The following is a 16,330-nucleotide window of genomic DNA, read 5'->3' as shown; positions in this document are numbered from 1 at the left end:
TTTAAGCCACAAAGTTTACTGCCAGAGCATCGTCGCCTTACATCTCCGCCAAGAGAGGAGAGAGGGAGAGAGGAGGAGGAGGAGGAGGAGGAGGGAGAAGAGTAACTTATTGTTTTTATATGAGATCTATTCCCCGGTGATCTGGTCAATAATGACTCCACATCGCCGCGCTGCCGTGCTATTTGCCCTGTTTCCGGCGTGTTGTCTCTGCCTGTGATTGAGCGGCGGCGTTTTCCGGCGCGTGGAAAGCGAGGCGGAGGAGGACCGGCGAGGCCAACGACTGTTTGATCAAAGTTTATGGGAAATTTTCCCGGGGCCGCCGGGGGAGTCGCTGTTTATGAACTGTAATAAAAAAAGAGTCATTTTGGTTATGTCGCTGTTTGCAATGAGGAGGTGATCTCTCACAGGCCTTGGAGAGAGAGAGAGAGAGAGAGGAGAGATGGAAAGCAAAGCAAGAAGCTGAAGGGCTGAAAACACTCAATACAAGAGAGAGATGAAAAAGGATAGAAAGAGAGATAAAAAAAGAAGATGTGAGTGAAGGAAGAATGTAGTGATTTTTGGGGGGGGGAGAGAGAGAGAGAGGGGGGAGAGAGGGGGGGAGAGAGCGAGAGAGGGAGATGGAAAGCAAAGCAAGAAGCGAGAAAGAAGCTGAAGGCTTGAAAACACTCAATACAAGAGAGAGATGAAAAAAGGATAGAAAGAGAGATTGAAGAAGAGAAGAAGATGTGACTGAAGGAAGACGGGAGTGATTAGGGGTGGATTTGATGATGTTTTTGTTTCCAATGAGGAGGTGCTCTCACAGGCCTTGGAGTGTTAGAGAGAGAGGGGGGGGGAGATGGAAAGCAAAGCAAGAAGTGAAGAAGAAGATGAAGGGCTGAAAAAGGGATAGGAGAGAGATAAAAAAAGAGAAGAAGATGAAAGTGAAGGAAGAAGAGAGCGATTCTGTTTGCAATGAGAAGGTGCTCTCACACGCCTTGGAGAGAGAGAGAGAGAGAGAGAGAGAGAGGGAAAGCAAAGCAAGAAGCGAGGAAGAAGCTGAAGGGCTGAAAACACTCAATGCAAGAGAGAGATGAAAAAAGGATAGAAAGAGAGATTAAAAAAAGAAGAAGATGTGACTGAAGCCCTCCGCGTTCTCTTAGCAGCTCTTAATGAAACACTTTGGTTCAACTCTGGATTCACATGGCTCAGCGGGGTCGTACCCCCCCCCCCCCGCCCCCGTCCTCTCAAATACCTTACGAGAAAAAGGAAAAGGAAAAAGAAGAAGAAGAGAAGAAGCAGCCTCGCCGGTCGATGAAGAGGTATCAATAGCAACGTCTGAGAGAGCCACGCGGCGGTGACCTTTTCTCCCCGTCGATAGCGTAAGCCTCCGTGCCGCCGACGCTCCGACAGTAACACACCGTTAATGAAGAGATGATCGCTCTCCGGGTTGAGGAGCTTTACAGCGCGGCGCGGACACATGCTCTCAGAAAAGCATGACGAAATAACTGAGGCCAACGTCACGTGGGCTCGAGTCCTCTCGCGTGAAATCAACAAACACACACACACACACACACACGCACACACTACAAAGGGCCTCACAACTCAACAATAAGACATCTATGGAAGTTATTATGGGATGGATGAATACCTCCACACCCCCGAGTGGAAATATTTAGGCGTAATTAAAACACTAACAGATACACAGATATATTGCACTAAAAGACGATTCTTAAATTCTTATTTTCTAGCCCTTCTATGGAGCATTGGTACAAAGGGTATTTTTGAGGTTCTGACCCCTCCATGACAAAACCGGTCTTAGACTCTTGGACCCCTCCGGGCTGGACTTCGCCGTGCCAGATTAAAAAACACTGGAACCGATGAGGACTTGTTTCGATGATAGAAGAACCGAGATGTACTGATGTCACACTGGTGATGTGCGATGTGTTGTTTCCTGAGATTTTTTAAAATTATTTTACATTTTTGTTGTTGTTTTTATCCTTTTATTTCTCCCTTCCCTCTGTATTGCATCCGTAAAGTCCTGTCTTGTTCATTTGTACAAATCTAAAAAAATAAATATATATACAGTTTAATATGTCCACTCTTTGTTTCATTGGAGCCGTTTGCTAAAATAAAAAAGTTCATTTTATTTCTCACTAGGGAATGAATACTTATGTGATATTTCATTTTTTCATTTTTAATAAATTTGCAAAAATGTCCACATGTCTGTTTTTTTCTGTCCAGATGGGGGGCTGAGTGAACATTAAAGAGAAATAAAATAAACTTTTTTGATTTTAGCAAACGGCTGCAATGAAACAAAGAGTGGACATTTGAAAGGGTTCTGAATACTGTCCATACCCACTATATATATATATATATATATATATATATATATATATGTTTTAAGCCCACATGGCGACCCCTTACAGTGGCACTCTAACCCTCCCGGGTCAGTGGCGCTGTGATCCGGCGAGGCTTTGCTGGGACAACAGTCCCGTCTCACTTCCTGTCTGAGGTTTATCAGGTTTCACAAAATCAATGCGGCTCGCTGTCAGAAAGATCACAGCAAACACGAGAGAGCCGTCAGCGGTAATAGCCATCTCGACGGCGGAGGAGGAGGAGGAGGAGGAAAAAAGAAAAGAAGAAGAATAAAGTGCGTTTGTCAGAAGTAGAGAATTACAGGAAACACACACGCGGTGGAAATTTAGCGACGTGTCGTTGTGCGACACCCCGACTGATATATATTAAAAAAAGGTCTTATATTGGGCAAAAAAAAGAAAAAAGAAGAAGAGATAAACTCCTGGGCTTCACAGCCAGCGTTAAGATTGTGTTTGTGCATCTATAGGTTGCAGACGCATGGTTTAGAAAATAAAAAATAAAAGTGTGTGGAATGTCTCCTGGACTTCCTGCCCGCCCCAACACAAGCACACACATCCATCATACTGCACACCTATGGGTCTGTGTGGCTGCATGCCACACACACACACACACACACACACACACACACACACACACACACACACACACACACACACACACACACACACACACACACACACACACACACACACACCGGCAGGCAGAGAGAGAGAGAGAGAGAGAGGATTATTGAGGTGGTATCAAACAGGAATAATAAAGCAGGTTCTTAAGATTTTAATAAGAATAAAATGAAACAGTAACCACCGAGGGGCCAGCAGGGTTAATCCCTTCTATATTACTGAAAATAAAAAAAGGATACAAAAATAAAAAAACACAGACAGGAGGGCAGGGCTGGAGCTGAAGGGGGGAGGGGAGGGGGTGATGGAGAGAGAGAGAGAGAGGGAGGGAGGAGATGAAATATAAGAATATAGTGGTCGGCTGGTATCAAAAGCAGAGCAACGTTAAAAGAGATTGAAATTAACAAGCAGGTTAAAAATAGCATGCGCGGGCTTATAATTTGCTGCTTTTCCTTCCATTTTATTCTCTCTCACACACACACACACACACACACACACTAAGATGACACTGTTTGACTGTGTTTAGACTCGATGAAAGCCCGGTTCATTCCCTCTTCGCGCTGACACACTCGTGTCGGCTCCGCAGCATATTTCCAATGTCAAAGGCGCGTGCGCCGGCAGCAGATGGCATGAAACAGTTGGCAGGAGTGAGCGAGCGTGAATATCTGTTTACTAATAACCCTTTAATTACTTCAGATGGGCAATGGGATCAAACATCCAGACCCACACAGGAATTAGCCTTAAATGAGACTGGAGGGGGAATCTAGGCTATAACCCCCGACGCTGCCGTAAAGACCTTCGCTGGGAGGAGGAAGAGGAGAAAATAAATCTTATGGACGGGAGACACTTTGAATGTTTGAGGGTTTTTTTGATCAAAACAACACGGATGCCGAGATGTTAATTCAGTTTACGTTCACACGAGGCTGATTTAAGGACTTTTATTCACGATAAAGCCTGAAATGTCACAAGTCGTTCAACCTTCTGGTCCAGATCCTCACATATTACACACCACAGAAGCTTCTGCTTTGTACTTTCTCATTTAATTAACTGATCATTTGGTCTGTGAAATAAATAATAATATTAAAAAGATAAAAGCGTACGTCGCATCCTGTTCGTGACGCCAACAATGTCGTTTCTTCTCGGCGACCGGAGGTGGTTTGAAGAGATTGACGATGAAGAAGAATCTCCGAGTGACACCGTAGTTTGCAAGAATATTCAGTTTTATTCTTAAAGGTACAGGCGCCCGGGACGTCTGGAGACTCTCAGGCGGCCGAATTTGAGAGAAGTCTGCCGATAATGCGTTCGACCACGAGCTTTATGCACAACAAACAAGGAGGTGTTCATTATTCCCGGCCTTTGTGGTCCAATCACACGCAGGCATAATTATCTTCGCATTGAAAATGCGGAAAGTAATGTTTTGATCGCCGTGTATTTATTTATTTATTTGTTTGTTTATTTATTTATTTGTATGCGTGTTATTCGCATAAGTAAAAAAGTATTAAACCGAATCGCATGCAATTTGGTGGGATGATTGGTTATTATCCGGGGACCATTTGATTAGATTTTGGGATCGATCGGGTCAAAGGTCAAGGTCATGAAAAAGGTCAAAATCTTCTTGAATCGCATAACATTTGGTGGGATGATTGGTTATTATCCGGGAACCATTTGATTAGATTTTGGGATTGATCGGGTCAAAGGTCATGGTCAAGGTCATGAAAAGGTCAACATCTTCTTTTTACCATAATTTATATCCAATTGGCATGCAACTAATGCCAAAATGTTCATAATTCAATGCCCAATCTTGTGATATGCGAAGGTATGCGCTCTACCGAGTGCCCGTTCTAGTTACCTCATATTCTAGAAATGATCTACACCCCCCCCCCCCCTGCGCCCAGGTCCTAATCTACACATGGGGGCGTGGTCGAGGCACGTCATACAGATTCTCGAACCTTGAGCTCTGACTTGCATGTTTTAGATAATCTGACATTATAAAGGAGATGAAATTACACGACACGTATTTCGTCCGAAACTGGAACAAATTATTTGTTGGGTAAAAGCACAAGATGAGATATTTTATCCAGCCCAATATCACAATTTACGAATGTGCCTCAGAGGGCGTTACAATCTGTACACATAGGACATCCCTGACCTTTGACCTCACATCGGATCAGGAAAAAAGTGAGGAAACCTTGAGATTGGGAAGTTTTGTGCTGAGTGGGACGTTTAACGGTTAAAGTGGACAAACTGTGTCTGCTCGACGGTTTCTTGCTATTTATGGACCGTGTCAACATAATTGCATCGCTAGGCAACAGCGTGGGTCCCGGTGTCCTTCACATACACTAACTGTGTCTGTTGGCCGACATGTATGCAAATACATGTGTGAAATACTGATATCATAATGACTGTAGGGTTGTATTAACTTTTGATTTGCACATGTACATAAAGGAAGTCTTTTGTTTCAAATGAATACATACAGGAAGATATGATAAAGAGAATATTATGAAGAATATTAACCCTCCTGTTACCTTTAGGGTCAATTTGACCCCATTCAATGTTTAATGTCGGTGTTCTTTGGGGTCAATTTGACCCCAGGCTGTTTTTCACTGTGTCAAACATATAAGAAATATCAACTTTTTTATGTATTTAAAGGGCTATTTAGGTAGTCAACAAACAAACATAAAGTACCTCACACTTAAACTTGGGAAACAATATTAATTCTAATAATTTTCTGGAGGTTTTAATTGCTGGGGTCAAATTGACCCCGAGGGTAAAATATGTCAGTAAATATAAAGGTAACAGGAGGGTTAAGATGTGAATTTATTGTGAAGCATAAGAGGAAGACACTGTTTATCGCTGAACCCGCCTCCGCTGAACCCGCCTCCGCTGAACCCGCCTCCGCTGAACCCGCCTCCGCTGAACCCGCCTCCGCTGAACCCGCCTCCGCTGAACCCGCCTCCGCTGAACCCGCCTCCGCTGAACCCGCCTCCGCTGAACCCGCCTCCGCTGAACCCGCCTCCGCTGAACCCGCCTCCGCTGAACCCGCCTCCGCTGAACCCGCCTCCTCTGAACCCGCCTCCTCTGAACCCGCCTCCGCTGAACCCGCCTCCTCTGAACCCTCCTCCTCTGAACCCGCCTCCTCTGAACCCGCCTCCTCTGAACCCGCCTCCGCTGAACCCGCCTCCGCTGAACCCGCCTCCTCTGAACCCTCCTCCTCTGAACCCGCCTCCTCTGAACCCGCCTCCTCGGCCAAACGTGTTACAAAGATGCAGTGGCCGCCTGCCGGCCGCTCGATGGTGTTTTGAGCCCTCACCGGCGCCTTCCAGGCAGCCCGCCCCCCAAAACTCTGATCCAATCAATGCGCTACCCCCACTTGGAGCGGAGCGCATATTCAAATCCACTTTTTGGAGCGCATTGCATATTCAAACCCGATTTTGGAGCCAAACCCACTTGGGCGCATTTGGGCGCATTTAACCAACTTGGTTCAACAATTTCAAAGGTGTAGCTATTTTGGGCGGCTAATGTTGTGGTAATGTTATTTCAACCTGCTAGCTAGCAGATAGATGATGCTAATCTTAGCTGTGGTAATGTCATTTCTACCTGCTAGCGAGCTAAATCTGGTTAAAACATTAGGTAACAAAAGTAAGATTAATTACTGCAGATTAATCACTGTATTTGAGTGATTGTTAATGGTTAGTGGTTATCTTTCAAATGATGCCTGTGAGGCACTTGACGTTGAGACTGGTTGACTTCCAGGCTGCTTTGGAATAAGGATACCTCTGAGGCAGCCACCAGTTTTGGATAACTCTGAGGCATCATAGGTAGTGTTGACTACTTTATATCAATAAATAACTACTTTAAAGACTTTAAAGACTACTTTATATCAATAAAGAACTTCAGAAAGCCAGCTCCAAACTATTACACCCCAGTGTCAATAAGTGTTTCATTGTCACATTGGTATGTGCATCAAATCTGAATTTAATACTGTGTTCGTGTCATGATATGTCTTTCCCATTTTGTTAAGGCGAAGCCAAGGACCTGTGCTCCTCCGTCGGTGCTCTGGCTGCCAGGAGCATCAATTTAAAGAAGTGGCCATGCTGCAGCATCAGACCCCACTGTGGCCACAGGAGAGCCACGGAGTTCAAGTAATTTGCAATATTCCACATCCTATATCTGGGCTCTGACAGGTTTAATAGACATTATTTATCCTGAATTTATGTTTTTATCTTTTCCTCCAGACAACAGCTCCAGCACCTCGCCAACCAGGTGAGGTCAAATGAGCAATTTGACCTCCTCACGCACACCTTGGGGCCAGGAATGGTAGAGGTGGTGGTGGATATTTTTTAAAAGTGTGTTGACACACACATTGAAAATATTAACAATTAACAATTTGTTGTTTGTTGTGTTCATTAATTAAATATCTTCATGTTCTACATCACTGTGTATGTCGTGAATTGGAAGTGTATTGAACTTGGCATCTTGATTTAACTAGTCTGATAATTTAGCTAGCTGGGCCTGAAATCGCATGGTGTAAATTACAGATCCGACATGTTAGGCATGTGGATTAAGGCAAATAGTCATGGTGACACAATATGTCAACACTAATTTCTACAGCTTCACATAAGGGTTTATTCCAGTAGAGTGTTACAAGTTAATGAAACCCCAACTTACATTAATTATTTTTTTTAAATGTATCGTCAGAGGACACACACATGATGGAGGAGAGACATGACTGATGGTGTGACATATTCTTTATTGAAAATAAAGGCCAAATACAACCCTCATACACACAGTAAAATGGTAAAACAAAATTTCACAATTTAATACACTATAAATATTATCTAAATATTTTATTGGGGCAGTGTGGGACAGGTCGGAAAACTGGGGAAAGACTAATTACGGGTTCGCTGTCTTCGCCTGCGCTTAAATGCCCGTCGTGATGGACAGTTTGTATCTGCCGCTTGTTGTGGTCTGTCTTTGAATAGTTTGCAATCAGGTGAGCAGTCCTCCTCCTGATCTCCTCCACCGTTATCTGGTATCTTTGTAAAAATAATTTCTGAGTCACACTCAAAGAAGGTTTCAATGTTTCAACAATATTATTCGTAACAATATTAGGATTTCATCTTCTTTTACAGTATTGTACATGTAATGTCTGTACATAACCCTTCTGTCTTTACTGCCATCCCAACAGATGTTCCTATAAAAACCAGTCACATGGTGAACATTTTTGAGATTAGAGTGAAAATACTAGTAGGTCGAAACTCAGTATTTTGGTGAAATTGGGTTTTGATTCAATTATTATTCTATAACATGTCTATCATCCCTAAACATATCTACTTGTTTTCATTAATTGAATGTGTTAAATGCTTTATTCAACCAGCCAGTCTATTTAGAACCCCTCTCTTAAAGTTGTTTTTGTCAAAATTCTATTCCATGAAATCTAACTGATCAGCTGACTTGGGCAATCATAACATTTGAAACAGACAAATAATGAAAAATATTTGAAACAAGCTTGAAGTCAGCTTCCATAAGGTCAAATTTCACCATGTGACTGTGTTTCCCAGATCCCATCACAGATGGTCTCAGCACTGTTACTACCACACTACCACTAAAAATATAAACCTGTCTTGAAGAAACCTATGCCTAGCTGTGCACTTCACCTTTTCCGATGCCCGGACATGTCCTCAAAAGGCTGTGGACATTCTGAAATGCCGGCTGGGATGGGGCAGTAGGGGATGGTGGAGCAGCAGGGCCGGATGGGGCAGGAAGGGTGGATGGAGCAGCAGGGCTAGATGGGGTTGGGGCGGAGGCTCCACCAACCAGTGGTGACTGGTGGAAAATTGCGATCTTGCAGATGGTCCTATAAAGTCACAAGAACCAAATTTGCTTTATGAGGAGATGAACTAGTGTTGTAGTACTCGAGTCCAGATGGCAAGATAAAGAATAACTTACCACCTTTTGACACCTGCAGGGCCTTCCGCTTCCGTCCTACTGTATAAAGACATTGCAAGGAACTAATAAGTATTTTTGGGGGAATTATTGAAGTCATTGTTAAATGTCAGTGTGTGAAAGAGACTTTTTTTTAGTCATTAAAGTAGGTCTAGGTTGAACCTTACCCTTCCTGGCCGCCATTTCTTCATGAACTGAAAGAGAAAGGCAATATGAGTGTGATTAGTATTATCACATAATGTTAGGCATATGCAATGTTAAAAATAATCTGGCAGATTTATTCAATAGGCCTATCTGAGGAGGCATGAGGACAATTTAACTAAGGGATATCAGTCTACAGTCAACCAGTCTCAACATCAAGTGTCTCAACATCAAGTGCCTCACAGGCATCCAAAGCTAATTGGCTGCCTGAGAGCTAACCAGTGTTAGGAAGCAGCCTGGGAGTCAGCCCCTCTTAATGTCCGTCTAGATGCCTTACAGGTATCTAAAACCAACTGGATGCCTGTATACCAACGACTAGGCAGCCTGGCAGTCAACACTACCTATGATGCCTCAGAGTTATCCAAAAACTGGTGGCTGCCTCAGAGGTATCCTTATTCCAAAGCAGCCTGGAAGTCAACCAGTCTCAACGTCAAGTGCCTCACAGGCATCATTTGAAAGATAACCACTAACCATTAACAATCACTCAAATACAGTGATTAATCTGCAGTAATTAATCTTACTTTGTTACCTAATGTTTTAACCAGATTTAGCTCGCTAGCTGAATCATGGGACATTACCACAGCTAAGATTAGCATCATCGATCTGCTAGCTAGCAGGTTGAAATAACATTACCACAAGTTGAACCAAGTGGGTTAAATGCGCTCCAAATGCGCCCAAGTGGTCCAAATCGCCTTCCAGGCAGCGGCTGCCTGGAAGGCGCCGGTGAGGGCTCAAAACACCATCGAGCCTGCCGGCCTTCCGTCACGCCAACGGTTTTTCCGCCGGCTGACATTTTTTCTTCTGTTGCGTTGAGGTAAAAAAAACACACATACATTTTAATGACGGGGCCTTTACTTCTGAACAACACGGCGGTGGAGGAGGAGGGGGAGGGGGGCAGGGGGGGGGGATACATCGATGTTCAAAAGGAGATAATACTCCTGGCATTGTGGGATTGGGGCAGCTGTGCGGCGACGACCCCGTCGCTGAGACCAACCCGTATAAATTAAGACATAAATAGCCTCATCTCGAGTCGTATTACCAGGGGTGTGCTTGAGTGCTCCAGCACATGCTTAATATATGCATGTAGGTGTGTGTGTGTGTGTGTGTGTGTGTGTGTGTGCACCCTCATGAGGGAGGCAGCGAGGGGAGAAAAAAAGAAAAGAGCATGCATATGTCCATAGTGCATTCTAGTGGCATGAAAATAGTGTGTGTGTGTGTGTGGGGGGGGGGGGGGGCATGAGCACACACATACTGGTGACAGAGTGCTGGGGAAAAACCTAAATCCCGCTCAAGTGTAAGGCAAACAGTGGTGGCAGTTTGTGGTTATTGTATTTTCTTTGCTCGGATCCCCAGTAAACACCCCCAGGCCCGCCCGCCTGCCACCGGCGGCCATCATGCTGCCACCGGCGGGCCGGCGCCGCGCTGCAGCCGGAGAGCCCTGGCGCAGGCCCCGCGAGGAAATTAAAAGGGGATTAAGGCCGCCTGACACTTTGTGGCCGTTTACTCTTTGATTTATTGATTTATTTTCTGTGTGACGAGCGTATGAGGGTGACGGAGCAGGGTGGGTGAGGAGAGGGAGTGGGGGTGGGTGGTGTGGGGGGGGGGGGGTGGGAGGAGCTGGGTGGGGCCATGGGGCCGGATACTTTAGGACACGGTGCCGAAGTTTCAAAAATCATCTCACGGTGATGTCCGTGTACGAAGAAACCAGACACCTGAGATTTGGTAAAAAAAAGAATATATATATATGTGTGTGTATGTGTTTATACATATATATATATATATGAACACATACACACACATATATTTTTTAAATATATACATATAGTATATATATATAGATATATGTATATATCTATATATATACATACATACACACACATATATATTTATGTGTTATATATATATACATACACACACATATTTATGTATATATATATTTAAATTATATATATTTGTATATATAAATTTACATATATTATTTTTTATATATATGTATATATGCACATACATACACACTTATATATATATAACTGTGTATGTATGTGCATATATATGTATATATATATATATCTAAAAAAAGATTTTTGTAAATATATATATATAAATATATATCTATACAAAAAAAATGTTTCTCCTTACAACAACAGTTTTATGAGTTTATCACCTATTATTGTAACATTTTGATCAGCAAGTATTGCCTCCCTACCGCTGTAAGATAAAGGCAATACTACGCTCTAAATGTAGGTATGAAACACAGCGAGTTCTAAAAGTATTCGAGCAATGCGAAAGTGAAACCCGACTTCCTCCCACCTTTGATCGTGTGCCACCTCCTCCTGGTGGCACGTGGCTGTGCCCTTCACTTGACCTCTGCGGAGCCTGATCCTGGCATTAAGTGCGCTTAGCGGCGAGTCCCCTTTGATTGTGACGGCGGCTCGGGTCGGCCGCCTCTTTGTGTGTGAGAGCTCAATATCATCGCTGCGGGGAAAACAAACTGTACAGATGCCAGTGTTTGGTCTGCTAATTAGCGGTTTGTATTAGTAATTAATAGGAATTACCCGTCAGCCGGGCTCCAGCAGCCTGTGAAGGAGATCCAGGCAGCCCCCCCCCCCCCCCCCTGCAGCGCCGCATCCGAGTCCTCAGACTGTTGTGTGTCTGCAAGCAGCAGTGTGTAACTTTTTTTTGGGGGGGGGGGGGAGTATCTAAAAGCATCAAGCAATAGTTCTTAGTCTTAATTACGTCTTCTTTAATCAACGCATGCTTTTATGTTCTGGATGTTTTTATTCTGCCCATTTTAACATAAAGTTTTCCCTTATTTTATTTGCTTTGTCCATTTTGAATGTGCGAGTCTTCTTGTTGTTAGTACTATAAGACAATAAGAGTATACTCACTATTCTCACTATTAATTGTTTGTGCACCCGTTGGAAAGTGTAAATATTGTCCAAACAGATGTGATCTTATGTTTTTAGGTTTTGTTTTATGACATCTGACTCTGGAACTACAGATGAAAAATAACCTCTTGGCTATAACTCCGGCACATTCATTGAAATGTTTTTATTAATATGCGCTGACTGTCCCTTATCAAATAAAACAAAGAAGAAATACATTTCCCGATGAATTTTATTTATTCTATCCTCTCGTAACCTTTCATTGCCAACGTTTTTTGTAAAGTTGTTGTTGTTGTTATTGTGTTATTTGGCGAAAAAGGAGAAAAAAAACATTTTCATCATCTTCAAACCAAGTTTTTGAAAAGGGTAGAAGACTAAAATTATGAAAAAAAATTGTTTTTTAAATAAGAACCGTTTTGTCTCTTTGGGATTTGTTGAAGAAAGTGTGTCACGTCTTTCTCTTCATGATATCAGTACCGAAACTACACTCAAAGAAGTGGGACTGAGCTCAATTAATATTTACAAAATAAATATGAGTATATTTTTAAAAAAATTTATTGTTTTTTTATATTTTTTGTTTGATATATTCAATAATAAATTACTAAAAGAATTTAATTTTATTTTTACATATTTTTGAATAATATCAACAATAAATCCAAAAGTGAAATTTCTTTGGTTTTAAACAGTAAAGTCTTCAATGTCGAACAAACTATAATAAATCCCACGCATGAAACCTTTGGTTTAACATCCCACTTCCCGCCAACCCACCACTTCACGCTTTGCTCTTCAACGTTATATCTTGTTGTTCCGTTCATTCTTCTTCTGGTAGTGAAAATCATTTCTAAGCGTTCATATCTGTGCAGTAATGTGTCCAGCGGTCGGGCCCTGGATTATGTTTAATTTATGTCTAGGCGTGGTGGAGCGCCGGAGTTATCAATTATCCAAACGCTGTGGCAATGTTTTCGCGGCTTCCTCCATTAAAAGTGTGTACATAAATTTGTCAGCGCACTCTGCATCCGTTCATTAACCTCGCGAAAAGCCTGTCTGACGGTGTGGCGAGCGGCCGGCTGCCGCCGCGTCTCGCCTGCAATTCATCAGACTTGGAGCGCGCCACTGGCCCGGCCGCGTCCAACGAGCCAGCGCCAATCGCAACCGGCGCACGCCACGCGGTGGCGGAGGAGCGAGATGAGGTGAAAGTAATTAATGAGTTAGTGTTTGGATACCTAAAAATTATATATTCTTGTAGCCCAGGTTCCGCTGTTTAATTTGATGTGTAGTATTTGGCATATTAATTAAAAATTGTTTATTTTTCATAAGTGCGGAGTGCTAGGCTCAAAATGGGGACTTCAGGGCTGACTGGCCTCCTTTTTAAAAAAATTTTTAAAAACTTTGTCTGGCTTTATGTTGACAGGACGCCTGATAATATGCTTTACGTGTCGTGCTCTTATTATGAACATTGATTCTTTAGATGGCAGACAAAAACGATCTACATTGAGATTGAAAAAGAACCAACACTAAAATCAAAGGTCCTCAAGTTTTACATGTCACTGTACATTATGTAATTATTAGCACTATAATTGCAGTCGGTTACTATTTGTAAAGTTATACTCTATACAAGTTAATAATAGTTTATTTTGTTTGAACTTTTTTCTTTTCTCATTACTTTAGGTTTTTTCCTATGGGATGGCAGTGTAAGATCTGCAAGTCTTTGTCTGCTACAAAAGGGAACCTACTAAAGCATTACAGACTACTGCACGCAACATTTGGTCATGCGCAATATCAGCCATGTCTCTATGATGGTTGCCCTTGCACATTCAAAACTCTGAGTGCCCTTCGCACACATTTGTCCAGGTACCATGGCACTAAGGAAAGTCGACAGCCAAATATCATCTCCTCTTTTAAGTGTTTAGTTTGTGTTGCTAGTTGTTCTACTGAGAAGGACTTCTTTCAGCATATTGGAAATCATCTGAAAGTCCATGAAACTGTCTTTTGTGTATTTGAAGGGTGCAGTTTTCAGACAAATATTTACAATACATTTCTGAAACACAAAAGCAGAAGACACCAACCCTATTGTTTGAGTGATTTTAAGCAAGCTGTGTATGAAAGACAATATAACCAGACAGCCGACCTCTCTGATTTACCAGAGGCCAGTGCTGATGAGGGAACTAGTTTAGATAGTGATCCCGAATGTGCATCAGACCTAGTTCTGAAAAGAATTGCCTTGCTTCTGCTGAAGCTAGAAAGCATATGCAGTGCATCTGTGAGGTGCATTGACGCCTTGGTTGAAGACCTCCACTTCATTTCATCTTCAGCATCTGTTGCCATTGTTAGAAATACACTTGATTCAACATTGAGATTAAATAAGTGTACTGTAGACCAGGCATTCATAACTGACTTGGCAGAACAACTGTGCAACTTCCATCCCATTAGTACAGCACTAGGGGCAGGTGGTCCTCTTAGTTCAGCTTTTAAGAGAAGAAGGTATTTTAAGGAGCATTTCCAGTGTGTTGACCCTGTTGAATATATTCTTGATTTTCATAAGAACAAAACCTTTCAGTATGTGCCCATTCTCAAAACTCTGCAGGAAATTTTAAAGAATAAAGACGTTGCAGAGGGAATCTTATCCAGGTGTTCAAACAGCACTGGATATATTAAGTCAATTTTTGATGGCAAATTTTACAAGCAAAATGATTTTTATTCTGGAGAGGAAACACGAATCTCAATAATCCTTTATGTAGATGATTTTGAGGTGTGTAACCCTCTAGGGACTTCAAGGAAAAAACATAAAATTACAGCCATTTATTGGATTTTGGCAAATTTGCCAATTGAATTGCAATCTGAATTAACGTCAATACAGCTAGCTTTACTTTGCAAAGCTGTTGATGTCAAACAGTTTGAATACAAAGTAGTTTTGGAACCACTCTTGAAAGATCTTGTCACTCTAGAAAAGGAAGGTGTTTTCATTCCCATTGCTGGAAAAAGTATTAAAGGGACAGTACACTGTGTCACAGCTGATAATCTCGGTGCACATTCGATCAGTGGACTAGTTGAAAGTTTTACAGGGCCATACACATGTAGGTTTTGTGTTGGACATTCTTCCAAGTACCAGACACATGAAGTGCGAGGTGGAACATTTCCACCCCGTACAAAGGAGGACCATAGTTTGCATGTACAAACTGTTAAAGACAATCCCAGTTTAACGCATTTCTTTGGTGTAAAGCGGTCGTGTCCGCTGACCGACAAATTGACTCACTTTCACTTTGTCTCTGGGTACCCACCAGATGTACTTCATGATGTTTTTGAAGGGATTGTTCCAAGGGAACTGGCATTGTGTATTCAGGTTTTCACTCGGAAGAAATACTTTAATTTAACTCGACTTAACAAGTTAATTAAATGTTTCCCCTATAAGGGCTCAGACAAAACTAATAGCCCTCAGGAAATCCCTCAAAGTTACATAACTCGCAAATCCATAGGGGGAAATGCTCATGAAAACTGGGCCCTAATACGGTTGTTGCCACTCATTGTTGGTTCACTGATACCTGAGGGTGATTCTGCTTGGCAGGTTCTTTTGGCTTTAAAAGACATAGTTGAATTGGTGGTTGCTCCTGTTCATACACTTGAGACTATTGCATACCTTGACTTTAAAATATCTGAACATCGTGACAGACTTTTGTCAGTTTTTCCAGAAGAGAGACTGATACCAAAACACCATTTTTTGGAACACTACCCTACATTGATTGAAGAAAATGGGCCTCTGGTTGGTGTGTGGACAATGCGCTTCGAGGCAAAACACAGCTTTTTTAAGAAGGTTGTGAGGCACACTAACAATTTCAGGAATGTCTTGTTGACCCTTTCGACACGACACCAGATGATGATGGCATACCACCTGCAAACACATGGTGGAAAGCAGGCACTGTGTGTTACTAAAATATCTGAGGTGTCTTTAAATGTGCTGCATCCAGACATACAGGGACTCTTAAGAGAAACATCACCACTTCGGTCTGCTGTGCTGTTAGCCAAGACTGTCACCTGTTATGGAACAAGGTACAATGTTGGGATGATCCTGTCCTATGGTTCTACAGACGGACTTCCTGATTTTGCTGAGATTATTCAGATTGCTATTTTGGACAACTGTGTACACTTCATTGTACAGTTACTTGCTGCCTGGTATGAAGAGCATCGAAGGTCTTTTCAGTTGGAGGACACTGGGAAAATGGGACTTTGGGAGCAGCAGAAACTTGGTGATGTCTACCCCTTGGCTGCATACAGTGTGGGAGGAAAACGCTTGGTTACACTCAAACGCCATGTTGTTCGTTTTAGGTAAAT

The sequence above is a fragment of the Pseudoliparis swirei genome, chromosome 15, assembly GCF_029220125.1.
Source record: "Pseudoliparis swirei isolate HS2019 ecotype Mariana Trench chromosome 15, NWPU_hadal_v1, whole genome shotgun sequence".
Classification (NCBI taxonomy): Eukaryota; Metazoa; Chordata; class Actinopteri; order Perciformes; family Liparidae; genus Pseudoliparis; species Pseudoliparis swirei.
Note: the sequence above shows the minus strand (reverse complement) of the source record.